The sequence below is a fragment of the Nomia melanderi genome, chromosome 3 (assembly GCF_051020985.1).
Source record: "Nomia melanderi isolate GNS246 chromosome 3, iyNomMela1, whole genome shotgun sequence".
Lineage (NCBI taxonomy): Eukaryota > Metazoa > Arthropoda > Insecta > Hymenoptera > Halictidae > Nomia > Nomia melanderi.
Window position 1 is genome coordinate 6,391,876 of NC_135001.1, and position 18,955 is coordinate 6,410,830.

The 18,955-nt window shown below is 41.3% G+C and overlaps 1 protein-coding gene across 4 annotated transcripts in view; it reads right to left on the reverse strand.

Moving 5' to 3' along the window:
• Con (leucine rich repeat protein connectin) overlaps positions 1 to 18,955 on the reverse strand; it is a 358,673-nt gene that overhangs the window by 169,070 nt on the left and 170,648 nt on the right. For all 4 annotated transcript variants that reach the window (XM_031987854.2, XM_031987823.2, XM_076365854.1 and 1 more), the window contains one exon: positions 5,116 to 5,185. The gene's annotated coding sequence lies outside the window, so the exon portion shown is untranslated. The remainder of the gene's footprint in view (positions 1 to 5,115; positions 5,186 to 18,955) is intronic.

Here is an 18,955-nt window from a genome sequence, read left to right on the forward strand (position 1 = left end):
AATTAGTTAATACTTCCAGTGAACAAAGCAGTCAATTCAACACAATTATATCGCACGAGTGACATTACTTTTCATTTATAATAAACCAAACAGAATGAAACTGAATGAGAACACGTTTTAACACGTCAAAAAAAAATAGAAAAATGCAAATACTATATTCTGAGGGTTAAAGTGCATAATAATTTCAAAAAATTAAGGCTATAGAGAACTAAATTCATGACAATGTAACTTATAGATTTCAATGTTACAGCATTCATGTCATTTTGCATCACAATGAAAATGAATGATATAGCATTCACGTCCGCGAACGTGTTAACATTCCAGGAGCCCGTCTTCATCAATTGAGAATCAAATGCATCGAACTGTTCGCCAATAATTTAATTAATCGAAACTGAAAGAAACTTACATAAACATGAACCACCTAAAGTCTTAACTTTATCCTTTCCGTCCACGCAGTATGCTCGATTCCAGCTGCCTGTTTATGAATATACATCGCTTCGAATGATGAATTTTCCGGCCAGATACTCGGTACACGTCTAATTATGCACCGCCCCTTATCGCATGCCTCATATACCGCGCGCGAGGGGGCTAATTATGATTAGCATTTGCATAACCGGCGTGTCTTATAAAAGCCGCGTTTCACTGTCGAAATTTTCAAGCCCCGGGGGGCCGGAATCCGTCCCTACACGTTACATTAAATGCTTCTGTTACATTCTCACGCCGACTGGGGGATCGTCCCGAACACGGGGATGAAAAATGTATCGCGGTGGCCTGTTTTAATTGACACGAAACTTATCGGAGAAAATATTCGGGTTATCGAACTCGTTTTTCGGGGGAACAATTCGTCAAATTCTTGCATCCCATCCTACAGTACCGGGGGAATTATCAAAGGGGTGGATTTTCCGGTTGACGGGAATGAATTCTTCCAATTCTAAACCTTTGCGAAACGAGAATTTGTTCGACTGAAGACTGTTTCGATGGAAGATTAGATTTTACTTCGAAGTCTTGAATGCAATCAAAGAAGAAAACTACAGATGGTCGTTTAGTTATTTGAATAATGAAACTTCTCGTTTGCAGCTTATTTTATATATCGAAGCTTAAAGTCGCTGTTACGAAACGTTTGAACCGAAAAAACCAATTGAATCGAAAGCCTCTTATTCGTTGACTGCGAGTACCAGCGACTATACGATAATTTTCCAAGCAACAAAGGAACTAAACGTATACACCGATTCCTATTATACAAGACCAGCGATATTAATGGGAAAATGTCTGAAATGGCATTTACATTATTTCTCATTGATACGATAGAATACAGTATCTTATAAGAATTCGCGATTGCACGAAATCAAGCGACAATGTAGTATAATCGATACTTATTCTCGAAGCGTTTATTCATCGCGGAGAGTTCGCACACGTTGCGAAAAACGGGGTGAATTGCAACGGGCGTCGAGTGGCTCGAGTGTTGCACCCACAACGCGCGAACGCCGGCGCGATATTCGAAAGTATCGATTCGAGTGCGATTAATCCGCGCTTGACGCAATCGAGGCTGTCGAAGTTCCCGAAAAGTTGATTTCCGCGGTGCGCCGGGTCTGGCAAAACCGTTCCGGCAAAATACCGAGTTAATTAAACGACGCGGAACAGCCCCGTCATTTCATCGTGGAAAGCGTGCCGCCTTTTGTAGGGCAACCGCTATCAATTTCGCGAAAACGATTAATTCCTTTAAACCCGTGGCCGTGCAAGAGAGTGCCCCGACCCCGAAACTTTCCGGGCGATATTTCGTGAACTTTCCGGCCGGAATAGCGTGGTTTACAGACACTCGGCGCGAAAATGCTGGATCACCGATCCCCCACCGCCGATATGCGCTCGCATAAGTCACGAAAAACAGTATAAGAAGCCAGGCGGCGGCGTTGCCCGCGCGATAACCCGCCCGCCGCTGCGAGCACTTAAATTTGTTACGCCCGCATCGAACTTCTCCGATGAATAACTCACCGCGCCGCTGGCTCGTAGCCGTACGTCTTCGAAAAATACAAATCGATCGGGTATTCGGACGGTTCCTACTGAAGGAAGGTTGATCGAGAATTCGTTTGGAAGCGTTGTATCGGAATGTAGTGTCCATCGTGCAGTAGAAATTCGATGTCTCGCTGTTGTTCGAAGTAGAAAAAGTTTCACTGTTCGATTTGCCTATTGGAAAATTGAATTCTGTGGCAATGAGGAAGTAAATATCTGATGTACATTTGGAATCGAATGTTTTTAATGGTGATTCTGTTAATCGCGGTGCAAACAGATTCGCGTTGGCGTAGTGATCATGTTGGAAGTATAATTCTTAGGAATTTCAACCCTTCGCAGGCAAACGTAATGGAGACTTCTAATGTTTAAATCGGAAGTTGCGAATGAATAATTTAATGATTCAAACAACGAGTGACTGGTGCGTAGTTTTCTTTAGAAGTTTAAAAATTCTCATCCGCAAAAGGTTAAACCTTTACGATCGGCATATTTTTTTTATGACAATACCAACTAGTCAAAGCAAAGTTATTTTTCTACAAATATATATTTTCAAAGTTATTTTTCTACAAATACATATTTTCAAAGTTATTTTTCTACAAATACATATTTTCAAAATTATTTTTCTACAAATATATATTTTCAAAGTTATTATTCTATAGGTGGTTTATAATAAATATATGGATACTAAAAATTTGTTGAAGTTAATGTGTTTTGTTGAATATAAATTCTGTGAAATAACACTACTCAGAAAAAAAGAACACGCCACCATATTGGCGACACCGATTTCGAAAGCAAATATTGAATGTCGCCACTGTGGCGGCACCAGTCACAAAAGATTAATAATGCCGATCAATACCGACTATCCCAATCCGCAAATTTCCTAATAAAACTCAAATCTACAGAATATTTTCACATATTCTCCTTTCGTTTTCTTCAAACATTCCTTCGAAGTTTTCGTTTACTCTCGTTCAGTTTCGCAATTTTCGAGAATAATCGGAAACCGGGAAGCTATGGATGGTATAAAATAAACGGCGCAGTGCACCGATTCGACGGGGCGGCTCAATTATCAACAGCTCGTCGTCTAATTGAGCGGGGATACTTCAAACTGCGGCGTCACTTTCGAGGGATGCAAATTCCCCGCGCGCTCTCGCGCGGAGCCACCGGGAGGCTGAATTGCCAGTTAAACGCATAATCCGCGCACACTCGAGCAACATGCAAATCTTCGGAGCCACTTCATAAACAGGTACATCACTTAGGCATTGTACGCCGAGCGCTGCCATTGAGGATAATCTTACCGTACCATTTCTCGAAACAATATGATTACATTTGCATACAAGTTCGCTGCGCGAGCCGACTAAGGTGATTTTCTGTGCCTGTTCCACAGGCATACGAATCGAGGTATCGGTTTCTCGCGGTACGCCGTGGTACCTTTGTGAAATCCGAACGTAAATTACGCTCGACGATTACGGTAATTCCATCGCAAATTAATGGGTCTCGTGTAATTCACTTGGACAGCTCTCATTCGTCGTTTAGCAACGAGGATTGTAGTTTTTACATTTCCTTCTAACGCGTCGAATATCGGACTATTTCACATGGAAAGATAGAGGAAATAAAGAAAATCTAATATCAGCGAGTTTAACGCGTTGAATGTCATGGGGGTCACCGGTGACCCCCGACCAAATCGGATTATTATAGTTCACTCAATGAAACGACGATTATATGAAAATATTTCTATATTGTAAATAATGCTACGTAATACAGTGAAATTCAGCTAGATGAACGTGGAATAGTAATAATGCAATTCGATCAAATGATTTAACCCTAATCGTACCACGAGTTTTTATAACGAATCATACCACGATGTGACTCTCAGTCGCTTATGAGAATAAAAGGAATGATTAAAATGTTATGAAATATGAAATAATCAAAAAATATAAGTAAAAAGTTCAAATGTGACTCAAAGTCTCATCGTGGTCCGATTAAGGTTAATATTATATTTTTTCCATTTTGCGTATTTTCCTCTATGAAATCGTGGGGCGTTCAACGTGTTAATTAAATTGCGTTATTATTATTATACGTTCATCTTGTTCGCCGCATTAAGTGTCATTGCTTATAATACGGAGAATTTATAATGGAAGTTTGGCAAATAATTATGGTTTGAATGAATGAATTATAGTAATTTGATTTGGTTTTCACTGTTATGGGTTATGCTTGTTATATGTATATAAAAAATTTTGTTTTATCTCTAACAGATTTTTGAAATATTGCGGAAAGATATTGAACAACGTAGCTTTTAAGCTTTTGGAAAGAACGGGAGGTTATTCTTTGACTAATTGGATGTTGTAAAGTATTACAAGTTCGAGGTATTTCTAATTGCTCTGTTGGTCTCGAACGAAAGAACAGCGGCCGCTTAATGTGCCAGTAAATATTGATCGCGGGTGTTGTCTATGAAGGAAAATACTTGCAGTGGCTTTAGGGAGCTTAAAAGATTTTGCGAAATTTACAGGATTCAATGTGCAAATAGTTTTGTAATACCTGGAACCGACAGGTATCTTGAATACCGAATAATCTGAGTTACTACCACTGTATCAAACTGTGGTGAATGTATCTAAAATACTTTAGCAGATATTTCATATAAAATAGGAGATACATTTAAACTTAATTGGAATTACATGAGACGTTCGTGATGTTTAGCTTCTTCAAACATTTTCAGAATAGCTCGTACCTTTAAATCTTTGATACATTTCAATATTTACGAGCATACATTTTAGAAGAGTATTAAAATATCTACATTAGTATCTATATACACTTGTATTTATGGAACTTTGACATAATTCGTTTACACGATAACATCACAATTTCATAAAAACAATTAATAATTAAACTGCGAATATTAATCTCCGAAAATTCCCATTTTTACCTACACGCGCACATGAAAAATAAATTAAATACTCACTCATCAATTAAAGGACACCGAAATTACAATTATAAGAGTTACATCAATTCCAATTAGAATCACAATATTTTCGCCTAAAACAGTGCAGTGTTCTATAAACACACAAAACCGGCAGTTTAATTATCACGCGTGAAACTATTTTCATTATATCTTACCTTAATCCAAAGGGTCGAATAACAGGATTACTTTCCGGAGGGAAATATCGATGCGCACCGCGCGTTGAACCTGCAACGAGAAGGAAAAACGGAAATGAAGATTTTATTAGAAATGGACTACGGGAGATCAGCTCGCCGTTTAATTTAATCCGTTTGTATCGAATTGCGTTAAAGCTTGGAAAAGGCACGCGCTACTATCCGCCGGGATTTCCTGCGACCGATAAAGGACGCCCCGTGCCTTAATCGTCGTCGCGAAGTGCGGATTTCACCGTTGGTGGGGAGAACGGAGGGTGCACCAATGCTTTGCCGGTCTTAATTGGTTCTGATCGATCCGACCCTCGTACTAATTAGTAACGACGAGTTGTTAACGAGGTTCCGCGCCGTTGACTAGGAACACGAGTCAGCGGCGAGATGTAAGCACGGATTGACGCGTGGAAAATCCTCGGAAACGCGTTCCCACCCCTCGACAATATGAAAACATTGATCTCATAAACAATGAGAACGCATGGAAATTCGGGAACTCGTGTTAAACTCGTCATAATATAACGAGAAATCAACCCCTTACTGGATAATCATCTGCGAGACACGGTGAGGGTTTCTGGTTCGGTTTAATGGAAATCAGTATCATTTTATTACGTGTAGATCGAAATAAACATTATTTTACTGTTATCAACATTGTGGGTTCAAATAGAAGTGTTAGAATTTTAATGTGGAAAATATGAAACCACCCTTAGGAAATATGATTTCTTATTTTGCAGTATCCTTCAGTAATCTTTTATACTGTGATCTTTTTTAAAATTGCGCTTGATAGAATTATTTCATTGTTTACAATAAATGTAGAAAAAGAAGCTTTATATTCATTTAATACCTAACCATGTCTATGTATACTTGAAAGCACTATAACTAATAATAGACGAATAATAGTTCATCCGGATTTTAAATAGTAAAGTGACATTTATGTTTGTTCAATTCTATTCGAAATTGTAACACGGCGGAATAATAGAATAATTATCGCTAACAATTAGAAATATTTACAGCAAAGATTTTTGCAATTCTGCTTCCTATAAATTGCTCTTTGCGTAGATTTTGCGGATAAACGTGTTTTCTTACAGATTCGGGATCATAATTCCTGTGAAATTGATTTTTAAAGCTCAAGGAAATTAAAAAGATTAAATGCAAATGTTTCGCGTTGAAGGCAGATTATTCAGGTCGCACGGATCAACCCCATCAATAAGGGGTGAAATTTAATCGCACAGCGTGCACGGAAGAGCGTGGAACGGAAGAATGTGTAGTCAGGACAGTTTGATAACCGGCGATATAATTTCTATTAAGATCGATGTCTTGCCGGGCAATTAATACGAGGCAATTTTCGCGGCGCTATCTGACGCGTAAATCATCCGGTGGTTATACTTTCGGATCGCGGGATTCGATTAAACCGGAGACACGCAAGGAGAGGGGGATGGCTGATCTGTTTATAGCTGAGAATGTCACGCCTATTAACCCAATATACAAAAAAGAAAAAGGAAAAATCTCGTAATCTTTACCATCTTCAATAATACAGAACACCTAACCATTAAAGTTAAATGAAGATTAAGCTAAAGTGGAGATTAATTGCCTTCTATTTTCAAAAATCGAATTCCAAGTGCGAATAGAAGGAAGGAAAAGAGAGAATGTTTGAACGAAAAACACGGAAAGGAAAATATTTCGCGCTGGTTCCGTATGTTTAAAGGAATTCGATGAAAATAAAGTATTCCATTAATTCTGAATCGCGTCATAACGCACGGCAATAGAAGCGCGAGCTTTAAAAACACGGAAACGTGACTGCTCTATTGTAATCATGTGTGAAAAAGCTCATCGTTCTTTTTTTTTTTCTTTTTGCGAAAACAAAGTGCACGCTGGATTTGTTCGCGAAAGACGCAGCGCGAGCGTCGGGCGCGAGAACTTCCGTTCCTCTTTTTTCTCGCGCCGCGCGGCCGGTTTAATCGGTTTATGTTCTGTCGGATAATTAATTCTCTACCCCGTTAATGAGCAGAAAGCCGCTTGGCCGGGCTTTTTCGACTCGTGTCGCCTCGATAATTGAAGCGGCCGATCGTATTTGCCAGCGTTAAACGGACAACACGTTCTCTCGAATTATTCGCCCTGGTAAGTGCGGGGGCCGACTGGTAATTACTTGCTCGCAATTAGCGAAACAAACAACCGCACCCGCGAACCCTGCAAACACATTTTTCTGGCAGCGATTACCCTTCGGCTGCCAGTCATATCTTAAACTGCCGACACTTTATTCCACCGGAACATCGTAAAGTCCACTTTACACTTGCGAATATTAATTAACGCTTCACGGTACTACATCTTTCAAGCCTCCTCACTCTTTTCGTCTTTGATCTACATTGTCCGTTAACGCTGACAATCCGCGAAAAGAGAATTTGAGATTGATCGATTCGAAATTGAACGAGAAGCACGTGAAACGGTTCTGAACGTTCAAATATTTGGGGGAAATAATTATGTACTCATTAAACTATTATTTAGAAACAAGGCATTGGAGATAGATAATTAAAAGGTAATCTCATATTTGATCAATCGATAATCAAGAGTTCACCGAAGAGTGCAATATTCGAAAGATAGAAAAGCTGGAATTTAGTTAACCATTTACTTGTATGTTTCACTATTTCCTATAATACTGTAACATCTTTACTTCCATATTATAACAATTGTAAGGAAATGGAATACATAAACATTATAGCTTAAACAAGCAAGGTTACCCGATCATGCCGAATAGACTGAGGCTAAAAGAAAAACATATTATTCTTACTGTTCGAAATTTTCAGACAACGCTTCAACATTCCCAGGAGTTCTTCGTCCATTCAAGCACGTTCTTCAGGAACACCGTGCTCGAGTGTGCGTCGGGATTAAAGGGAAGTCAATTGACTGTCGTTACGAGCAGCGACGGTGTCCAATCCCGAACGGAATCGTGTTTATTACCGTCGAAGTAGCGCACAAAAGACGGTGCGCGCGAAAGCTTTGTACGCATCAGTATGCAGCCTCCATCAATGACAAGATTACTTCCGCGCAACGGAATTAGCAACGCGGGCGGAAAATTTCTTTTCCTCGCTGTTAATTTCGATTCTGTCACGGCGCGGCCCGCGGAACATTCCTTTGAGCTTCAATGGAGAAGAGAAAGGAACCGAGCGTACGCAAATCCTTTGTGCTCGCGAAAAGAAACGGACAAGGAGATTCTATCAGCGAAGCAAGCCACCGAAATGTCTTAAACACCAAACCAATTACTTCTTTTAATTCCCAGCATATACAGAAGAAAGTTTTCACCAGGAAAAACGCTACAAACAATTCAATTGCAATGTTCCTTGGTGTAATACAACTTTAAAAGCCATTTATATCGAGATAAGCTCTAGAAAGCGCTTAAGATGAACACAAAAAATACAATTAATCCCTTGTGAAATTCTAGAAAGTATCTGTAAACAGATTATTTTCCATTTATTCTAGTGTATTCAAATTAATAAGAAGAGTGTTCATAATATAAAAGAATGTTTGTTCGATTAACCCGTCGCTAAACGTCTTAAATCCCCTGAACAGATCGCATCTCTGTTCCATAATACTTTCCTATCACATCCCTAACAACAGAAAGCCAAGTCTTCATAACGCAAAAACGTTCACAGAGCTATTCGATTAATCCCTCGCGAGCTACCAAATACAACCGAGCAGATGCTATCGTCTTTTCCCACATGATAGCAGTAGAAAACTCTGTAAAACAAAAAAGAATCCGTCGTAAAACCCAATTCAAACGTTGTTCGCGAACACGCAGCCCCATAAGCTACTTATACCAGCACGAGGAGCAGAGAGCATCCGCAATGATCCCACGAAAAATTCAATTAATCCGTCGCAGAATGGAACTGTGAGCAACCGCTAGGCAAGAGGCGTAAGCCTCTTCCTCTCCGACAGCGAAAAATCCTTTCGCTACCGAGGAAAATGGTGAAGTTCGACGCGGGGATCGCGTGCAAGAGACTCTCTCTCGCTCGATGTCCGATAGATATCGGGCAGAAACTGCGGATCGACAGTTGGCAGGACGGAAAGGGTCGCCGATAGAACGATAGGAGAGAGGTTCCGAGCGGCGAACGGTGACAGTGGCTCGTTTGAAAATAGACGTGATCACGTTCCGGTCGCGGGGAACGGCTCGACGTCGATCCGCCGAGCGTCCCGTGGACCGTTCGTTCGCCGAGGATAATTGCTGTCAAGTAAAAGGGGCGAGATGTTAAGCCACATCTCGTCGAAACAACCGCAATTAAGGTCGAGCAGGCTCCGTAATGGCTCGTATTACACGCAGGTTACATGCTCCGCACGGGACCCGAGACTGGACGAAGCTACACGATGACCTACATGGATCGTTAGCGGATTTTTATAGGCTAGGCTACGCCGTCCATTCGACTCGGACACGTTTAATGGCCCGGAGAGACGGACGTGGACGATCCCCCGAATCCGTGGATCGCGGATTTTTGCGGTTTGATGGCTAGAATAGAATAGACAAATTTTCCGTGGGGTTTTATTTCACTTTATTTGATATTTTTCGTTTATACGAGTTGGCCATACGGGATAACGAATTTTTCTTTTGCTTCGGGTTATAGGTGGTTGAACAGAAATGTGTGAATTCGAACGTTTTTAGGATTGTAGTCCGAGGGATGGTGTGTTCGACAAATTGGTCAATTGTTCGATGGTTTTGTTTGGTAGAATGGTTATTGAATCGTTTGTCGGATAGTAGTGATGTTGAATTGAGATTCGAAGTAATGGTGTTGGTGTTTTAAGAATAGCATGATTCCTGTGTAGTGGCAATTGTATCTGCTGCAGAGCAGACTTAGCGACGTCTAATTCACTGACCTAATTACGGTGGGACCAAGACTATCAAGATCAATTCGGCTAATTAGAGGGGCTATGGAAGTTAGAAACATTTCGTGAAACTTCTACGATGACTGAACTTGAACTGCCTATTGTCAGCCATCGGATTAGCTTTAATAACAGTGCTAATTAGTTGATGAACCTTGTTCTTGCATATTACATCCATGCTTTCATCCCTTAACCTCAATCCGAGGGATTATCCCTACACTGCGATTCGTATCGGAACAATTTACGAGTAGAACACCGCTAACGTTTAATTAAAAAGCTTATCAACTAATTAACCAACATTTCAACTAGAAACCCTTAATCTAAACAAGTCTAATAAAACAATTATTCATTATTCTCTTATTTATCCATTTTTCACTTCATGATTCTTGGTGCATCATCAATTCTATCACGAAAAACATTACCCTAATATTTCTTCTCATTATCACAATAACATATCATTCACCCACTAATTAATGCATTTCACTGAATTCTCATTAACTTATAAAATATCCCAATCTAAATAACTAAATCACCATTAAAATTACAGCAGTGCAGATACAATCTAAACAAACGGTATCCAACATCCGAAGGAATCCCCGTAATTTTGTCTCTCATCAGTGGCCTAAGTCGGTGCATAATCAAGTATACTCGTGACAAGTCAATGCGGTGTTATTCATCATCATTAACGACGCGATGCCACTGAGAAGTCCGTGAAAGTAGCGGCTCGGGTCTATTTCAAGAATCATTCCCATGATTCCGGTCCCCCGTTTCATCAGGCCTCGTACAATGGATCGCGTTCTCGATTAACGCGACACGTGTTAGGTCAGCCGAGAAGAATGTCCATTAACCGTGACAACGTCCTCCGCGCAAAAATGAGTCATCGTCGGCTGTCCAACGAGTCGACGTCGGAGAAGCCCGCTTATTAAGTTAGAAAGTCGCCGTTACGTTCCGGACGAGGCGACACGCCTCCGTTGCACCCGGATCCGCCGGTCATCCCCTAAGATCCGAACGATCGGTTTCTCTCTTAATTCGAACTAATCAAAGTTTCGAACAATCACAAGACTCCCGGGGTCGACCGGACGCTGTAACGGGGACCGGAATCAGACGGAAACGGGAAAAAAAGCCCGGTCGACACGGAGCTCCAAACGGATGGATCTCGTAAATTATCCCAGCGCAAAGTAAATTTCCAAGGGAAAAATCGGGTTAACGAGCGGGGGAATCTGGAGTTACGTGAACAGAAGGTACGGGGAAACAGAAGTTACTCACTGTTCTCCGAAAATACCCTTTGATCACGGTTGTGATCTATGAATTAGGAAGATATTCGCTTAATCTTGAAATTTTATCTACTACTATTTAACACTTGACTGAGGGTCATTTACTGTACAGTTTGTTCTATCATTTCTTGAAAAATTGATATTCGTTCATTTAGACCTTGGGAATTAGGAGTTTAAAAGTAGACAATTAGGATACATATTAACATAACTACATCAATCAAAATCGACTGAAACGTGTACCAAACAATGTTTATAAAATTCAATATAAGTCAAATTGACGATTCGTAAATCTAGTGTTAAAGAAGTGTAGAAAAACTGATTCCACTGTATTAGATCCATCTTCGTTGATTAACCCTTTGCACTCCAAAAATTTTCTATGAAAAATACCCAACGCAGTTCCTGATGAAGTTATAGTCAACATTTTTTGAAACTTAACGAGACATCGTGCATAAATTACAGAAAGAGGTTGTTATACTTTAATATTTCACGTATTAAAGCATCATACGAAACTTAACATTGAATATTATATTCCATAATGTTGTTGTGCCAACTCGTGTGGCAAATGAAAGGCGCCTATGAAGTGCAAACGGTGTATATTTCGTTTATCTTATGATTCCATCACTTTTGTATTGCTCTATATTTTACGCATTCTTCCAATTTGTTTAAAATGTAAATATTTCTGGAAGTACGAATGAATTTCGTTAATAATTAATGAAAGTACAGATGAATTTCGTTAGGGTAAAGAGTTATTCAAAAGGACGCAAAGCGGAGCAGCTTTTATTTCCCCGCAGAAGGCATCCGCCGGATGAACCGAAAATCGTTTCCGTTATACGTCGGCGAGAATCGAATCGTCAAACCCGTCCGTCCATAACCGGATAAATCCCGGCGAAGATTCGCGTTACCGCGCGGCACCGGGGGAATAGCTTTAATCGTTAAAACGTCGATAAGTGAGTAGAGCCGGTTCGGAAATGGGCAAACAACTCTGACGGGGATGAAACAGCGCCGCTCCCCCGGACTGTGGAAAATGGAAACTCTTTCACAGCGAACAGCGAAAAATCGACGGGTCGGGCAAACAGGAAGAAGCGATATTTGCATGCAGTCCGAGCGAAAGAAGGACGCCGTCTGAAAACGCGAAGCTTATCGCTTCGGATTTTTTCGACATTCAACGTAGAAGCTTCCTCGATCGATCCGAAATGAGAATTTAACGCGTTCGCCGTCATTCACCCAGGAAATCGATCGATAAATCTTCCGGAAACCCTTGATCCTGCGACAGAATGCAATTTTTAATGAAAAACCAGTTTTAAAGTAGATACTTCGCGAGAACTCAAGATATATTATATTATCTCAAAAATTCAAGATATATTATGTCTTACATAAAATATTAACAGAACCTACTTCACCTCTTGCCTTACGATAACTTTCACAACTGGATAAAACTAGTTCATCGTTAATAATTGATTACGAAAAGAAAAGGATCATTTAACGATAGATAGAAGACAGAACAGTTTAAAATTCTCATCATGAGTCTGACACGTTATTACAGACCAAGGGATTAATATCCTCCGAGTCTTCAAGATTGACATTGAAAAATCATTTTTACTAACGATATTATTTCCCTATGAAAGGCTCTGAAGTAGACGCTTGTATACACAGGTAATTTCCTCAGTCTCTATTCGGGTTAATGAGCGGAGACGCAAAGGTACCTTCTTTTTCTATAAGAAGAAAATATCCGTGGAACAGTATAAAGGACGGAAGGTAAAGAAAAGAGGAGGAAGAGTGAAGAAATCGTCGGAGATCTCTCGCGTAGACGCGTCCGGGGAGATTAAAGATGGCGAAGAACATTGGCCTCGCGCCGGCTAGTTGATGCTAGGCTTGCAATCGTCCTAATTACTTTCGAGATTCCCTTCAAAGTATTCCCGATGAAAGGCATGAGAGATCGGAGAATCGGGGGAAAAACGAGCTCCAATTTGGCGATAGGAGGAGGACGGGTTGAGGGAAACAGGACGAGAGGGCGAGAACGTCCGTGCCGGACGTTCTACAAATTACAACCGGCTCACGGAAGTCGACACACGTCGCCGACTGACGCCGCGACGGCCGGAGTGTGTCTTCTCGTCAGATAGACGAGCGATCGCCGTGACGACGGAACTCCGCAGAAGTGTTTATTAAGATTGTTCTAAACTTAGGTACGATTACAACGGACTCGTCAGTCTCCGACGATCCAATTTTGGAAGTCTTCAAATATGAAGCATTCGTTTTCCAAAGTGATTAACTGTAGAATAATGAGATGTAAAAAGATTTGATTAAATTAAAGAATTAATCGGACAAGTACGAAAGTGCTTAAGAGTTTCGGCAATTTGAAAATTAGATTTTAATTAAAAATTCGACAAATCATGTGCGAATTTAACATTTTGAAAGTGTAGATAGATGGTTACCGTCTTGTGGGCGGATTATGTATTAGTTAATTGCGAGTTTCACGTCGTAACGCTAATTAAATTCTAAGGGAAGAGATTCACGATTAAATTGAAAATTGAATGAGAGAAGTGTGTTATCTGGAGTTTGTCGAGGACGATCTCGGTACCGTTAAAAAATTGTCCCATTAAATCGATAAATTGCGTTCCGCGATGCGGAAAAGTAATAGCTCGAAATATGCTACGCGTGCATAAGACGCGTGACAAATCACTCGGTATTTTATACTAGCGCGACTAAAATTCGCGTATAGACAATATACGGAGATGCACCTTACAAAATTAGCCATGTGCACTCAAAGATTGTTCACTAGAAATATTCAACATTTCTAAGAGACATACACGATATTCTTTACAACTACTAATAAGAAAACACACAAATTAACACTAATCGTACCGGAAACCAGTCAAATGACCGGATTTCAAATCCTACATTTTCTTTTGTTTACTAAATTTTACATCAATTCCTTTATTATTCGATCAATTGGTTTTTCAATGTTTTTTGTTAAGAAACAAAGCCATTTTCTATCAATATTTCAGTATTCCCACGAATCCTACGTATTTCTAAATTATTCAGGAAAAAGAATTTGTAAAACGATCCAGGGTTGAAAAACTTCACTCGATTTGTAAGTAACCAAAGTATTCCGAAAGAAGCTATCTTCGGAATCTTTTAACATGAAAAACTGATTAAAGCGAGCACACGCAGACGCGAAGTTCAAAGAGGTAGGCCAAGAGGTTTGGCGTTTGAGAAATCAAAAGAAGTCTTTAATTCGTCGGAAGGAAGGATTCCCGGCTCCGGTCTGCCGAATGGCGGAGTTTTCGAAACAGAGGCCGGGCTTTTCACCTTCCACCCTCCGCCGTTTTCTTCTTAACTCGCGCCGGGGAACGTGCGAAACCTCCTTTCGGCGCAGTTGTGATTCCTGGAGCGTTCACCCACTCTTCGTTATTTATTTCTTTCCGTTCTCGGGGCCCGGACGCTCGTTGCCCCACGTTTCGCCTTTGTGGTAAATTATTGTCGTCCCCGTGCTTCTTCCTGCTTCCGCTTTCCACTGCGTGGCGATGCCACGTCCTAAGTACGTACGTGGCTCGCGAAAGGGAACGAGCTAGGTCATTGATCCAAATTTTGGAACGAATTGTCCCTGCCCGCGGCCCGACGCTCGCCGATTAACAATCTTCAAGTCGGGGTGGCTCGTCCGGAATTAGGTCGCATTCGCGTCGTTGCGGCGAAAATTGTACGATCCTATTGTTGTTCGATTGATTCTTTCATTGTACTTAGGTAATCTTTGAAAGGAAACTTTGATATTAATGTTTAGTAGATTAAACGCTTTAATGAAATTCGATATGGATTTGACGTTTACTTGAAACAGTAAAGAAGCAAGTTTGTTGGTTAGTTCTTAAAACTGGACGTTGCATGGAGACCTGAAATTTGGTTGCATCTGTGCAAATGAGACAAATGGTATGCAGTTTAGAGATTCATTTTAATATTTTAGAAACATTCCACGATTCCAGTGTCGCTTCCCCAAAATATTTATCCATTAGCACCGCTGCTAAAGAAGAACAACGTCTGCACGAATAATTTATAGTAATGCATACACCGTGGTGCAGTACAAAACGAGTCTCTAAGATTATACGGGAATAAAGAATTCTTCCAGGTCAGCGGTAGAATGAAAGTTATAATCCAATCGTGAATATTCCGTGGCAAACAAGCTTCTCAAAAATTCAAGAGCCCTCGAAGCTTCCGTTAAGCCGGGAAGAATAACGAAACAGAAACATGTCCGAAAGTGGAACAACGTGAAGGATGTTCCAACCCTATATCAGAGCCGGATAATTACATCGATTTGTACCGTAGTCGATACATTGCCGGCTTGAAGCAGCTTATTACGAAACCGTGGTCCCGTTCCCGACGAAATCCAGGTTCCCGACGATCGCCATTTGCTTTTCCGAGATTCCTTGGCTAGATAGGAAACTAATTTTTAATATTTCACCGAGCGCGCAGGTCAAACTGAACGCTCGCGACTCGGGCTGATGCGGAAGTTTCGCGGCCAACAAAAGCGAAAGAAACACTTCTGGCGAGTTTCGTCGCTGGATAAATCACGGGCAGAGGAGGCAGAACGCCAGCAGCGCGAGGAAGATCTCTCGCGTACAGCCGCGGAGATGACGAGGCCGGCCTGGCCGGAGTGAACGGTTACAAACAAATATGCTGCCGCTCGGTGAAACGGCAAGTTTGGAGTAGTTATTCTTACCTTCGCTTCGCCGTCGTACTTCCTTTTCATGAGAATAAGGTCGAGGCGAAGGCAAGAAGCATCAATAAGCCGAGTTTATTTGCTTTTTCAACCCTCTCGCGTGAAACTCGGAGAGGTTTCGGTGAAGATTGTTGAAACAAGAAGCTTCCGATGGGAGGCATGCGCTTAGAAATGGCCTTGAACAGACAATAGCATCCACGGCTAGTGGCTACTAGCTGGAGTCTGCGGTTGTTCGCTTCAAACTCTGCTGATCTCCCCTCGCTCTAGTTCCGATGGATTGGGGTTTCGGAGCGGTCAATCGTGAGCGAATTGCTTCCTCTATTACGTGTTCGTCGTGGAAGAGATGAAGACGCTGCAGTATGAAGAATGATGAACTTATTATTGTTACCACTGGTTCTGGTAATTGCGATAAGGTTTGTAGCTTGAAAGCTATTTTCTCCGCGAGAGAGCAATATCTTTCCTCTACGAAAGCGCAATGTGTCTCCTCCTCGACACTATGATTCCTTTTCCTCATAAGAGACCAATCGATTTTCTCCGCGAAAGAGCAATTGCTTTCCTTCGCAAAAAAGCAATTTCTTTTCTCCACGAAAGAGCTATTCATGCTTTCTGTCATTCTCCCTATTTCTGTTTTATCCCAATCGCTACCATATCTACTATCCTAAATCTACCGAGCTCCGTTAACCAGAAAGCTACTCTTCTCACGGAATTTATTACTTTGATAATAACCACTTTTCAGATATTCATACGCACACCAGCAATTTGTGCCAACCCACAACTTTCAATTAAATCGTACATGACGCTTGATATTTTCCGTGTCAGGGTGCACGGGGGAGAAGAAACGGAACCACCGCGTCGGTTATGAAGTCGCTGGCGTAACAGTGGAAACAGACGACCTGGGTCGTGTAGCAGGCACGCGGAAGAGGAAAAAGGGGAGATCGTTCCGCACGTTTGTACTCTTGCCTCTACACCCCTCATCCTCACTCTCACTCGCTCTCTCTTTCTCTCTCTCTCTCTCCCTCGCTCCTTCGACGAGCTCGTATTGGCTCGGAACTCGTTTGTGGGACACGAACTTTCCGCGCCGGTTGCCGCAGGAAGACGGTTCAAATATAAAAAGAGAACAGCGGCGGAAGAACGTGCTCGAAAAATTAATGACGGGCCAGGAAGAGGGCGCCAGTCGCCACCTGGACAGCGGAAGGAATTGGAAACTCATGGGCGCTGGCAAGATTCGTGAATCTGTATTAAGAGAATTAAGCCATTTGTACCTTTCGTTCCGGTTACAAGCTGATCCAAGATTCCAGTCACGGGGACGAACTATCTATGGATGGTTCTTATTTCAAATGTGATTCTTGGGACCACTTGTTTCTCGATGATGACTATAGAATATCGTTGAAACAGGAAAGCCAAATACGATATTAACACTAAAAGTATCGAGCAGTTAAGTTGACTCTGAAATTCTTCTATAGAAACTTCAAGGATGCACCTATTAAGACTTTCATTCATTTATAATTTAGTTTGTGTATTGCTCAGTCATTTTTAACTATAATTTTATCCTTTTAATAATTACAAAAAGGAGACATCAGGAATGGGTCATTTTGAACCGTCTGGTAGTTTTAGTGTTAAACGAACCACTAAGGAATCTAGTTTCCAATTATGACTAATTTGTTAAATGTTTAATGGTATAATGTATGGAGAACAGGAAATACTCAATGAAACGTCGAATGATCAATTTATGATATAATAATGAAAGTTGATCTTCGTTCTCTGCGATACGAACGCACAGTTTATCGGAAACAACAGATTGCTTGGCACTAGGTTTACAGAATGCGTTAAACTGACACATGTCGAATCGCAAAAACATTATTTGCTAAATGTTACACCGATTCTGATTGAACGGATATCCATTTCGCCGGTAATAACAGAATAAACGTCCATAAACCTAGCGTTAATCGCGCAATTCGGCACGGTGATTCCATGTCACGAGCATTAAAGTATATTAACGATTCCGCCACTTCCCAGGAACGGTTTTACGTATCGAAACTTCCGTAAGAAGTCCCTCGGGGTCCCGTCGTTCTCTTTTTCTGGAAGCACTTCTTCCGCGACGGGAATCTTTCTCGCCACCTTTTCATCGGTTTCAAAGTCGTTCGCCGACAGGCGGAACTTTGAGGAATCGGAGCTCGCGCGTCTTCCACGCGAAAATACGCGTATCGGCGAGGAAACGCGTATTTTCACGCGAGCGAAATCTTCTTTCGCGACTTTCCAGGAGTCCTCTTATCTAAGCTCCTCCGGTATTTTCGGTTCACGAGCGCTGATAGGGAAAATCGACGCGCTAAGTGATGACGGAACGCTTTCAACTCGCCTCGTCTGCTTTACATGCCGGGCGAAAAGCGATAATGAACCTTGTTGCAGCGGAGAAAATATTTTCACCGGGTTCTATGCATTTTCCCGGCGGAAATGCCCGCCGCGCCTTATTTTCCGTTGAACCAGTACCAAACCGCGAAACCGAGTTCCCCGGTTTTTCTCCTTTTATTCTCGATCCAGTCCCGGCATCGGTATTACAACTATTTATCTCGACGAAGCGACATTTTATTACCGGCCCACCGGCGTCGTAAATCTTTCACCTGGACCACGGCCGCAAGTTCGCCGAGCGCATTTGTAGAAAATTCATTTGAAATTCATTTCGGTTAAGAAGCACAGTCGAACTTACCGGAAGAGTCGAGTCTTGTCCGTGACTTTTAAAACTACGATTTAATTAGCCCGACACGCCACCACTAAGAAATACCGAGACGCTTCTACCTTGTTCTATTATTCTTGCGGAAGTCAGAGATATACGAGCTTTTGTTCTTCATTGTAAATGCCTGGTAAGGTATTCAAATCTTGCTGGTTTTAACAAGTATCACCGGGGAATTTGTTAAAAATCACTGTACATAATTATTCGAATAATTCTTGCAATTCGAACACAAGATTCATA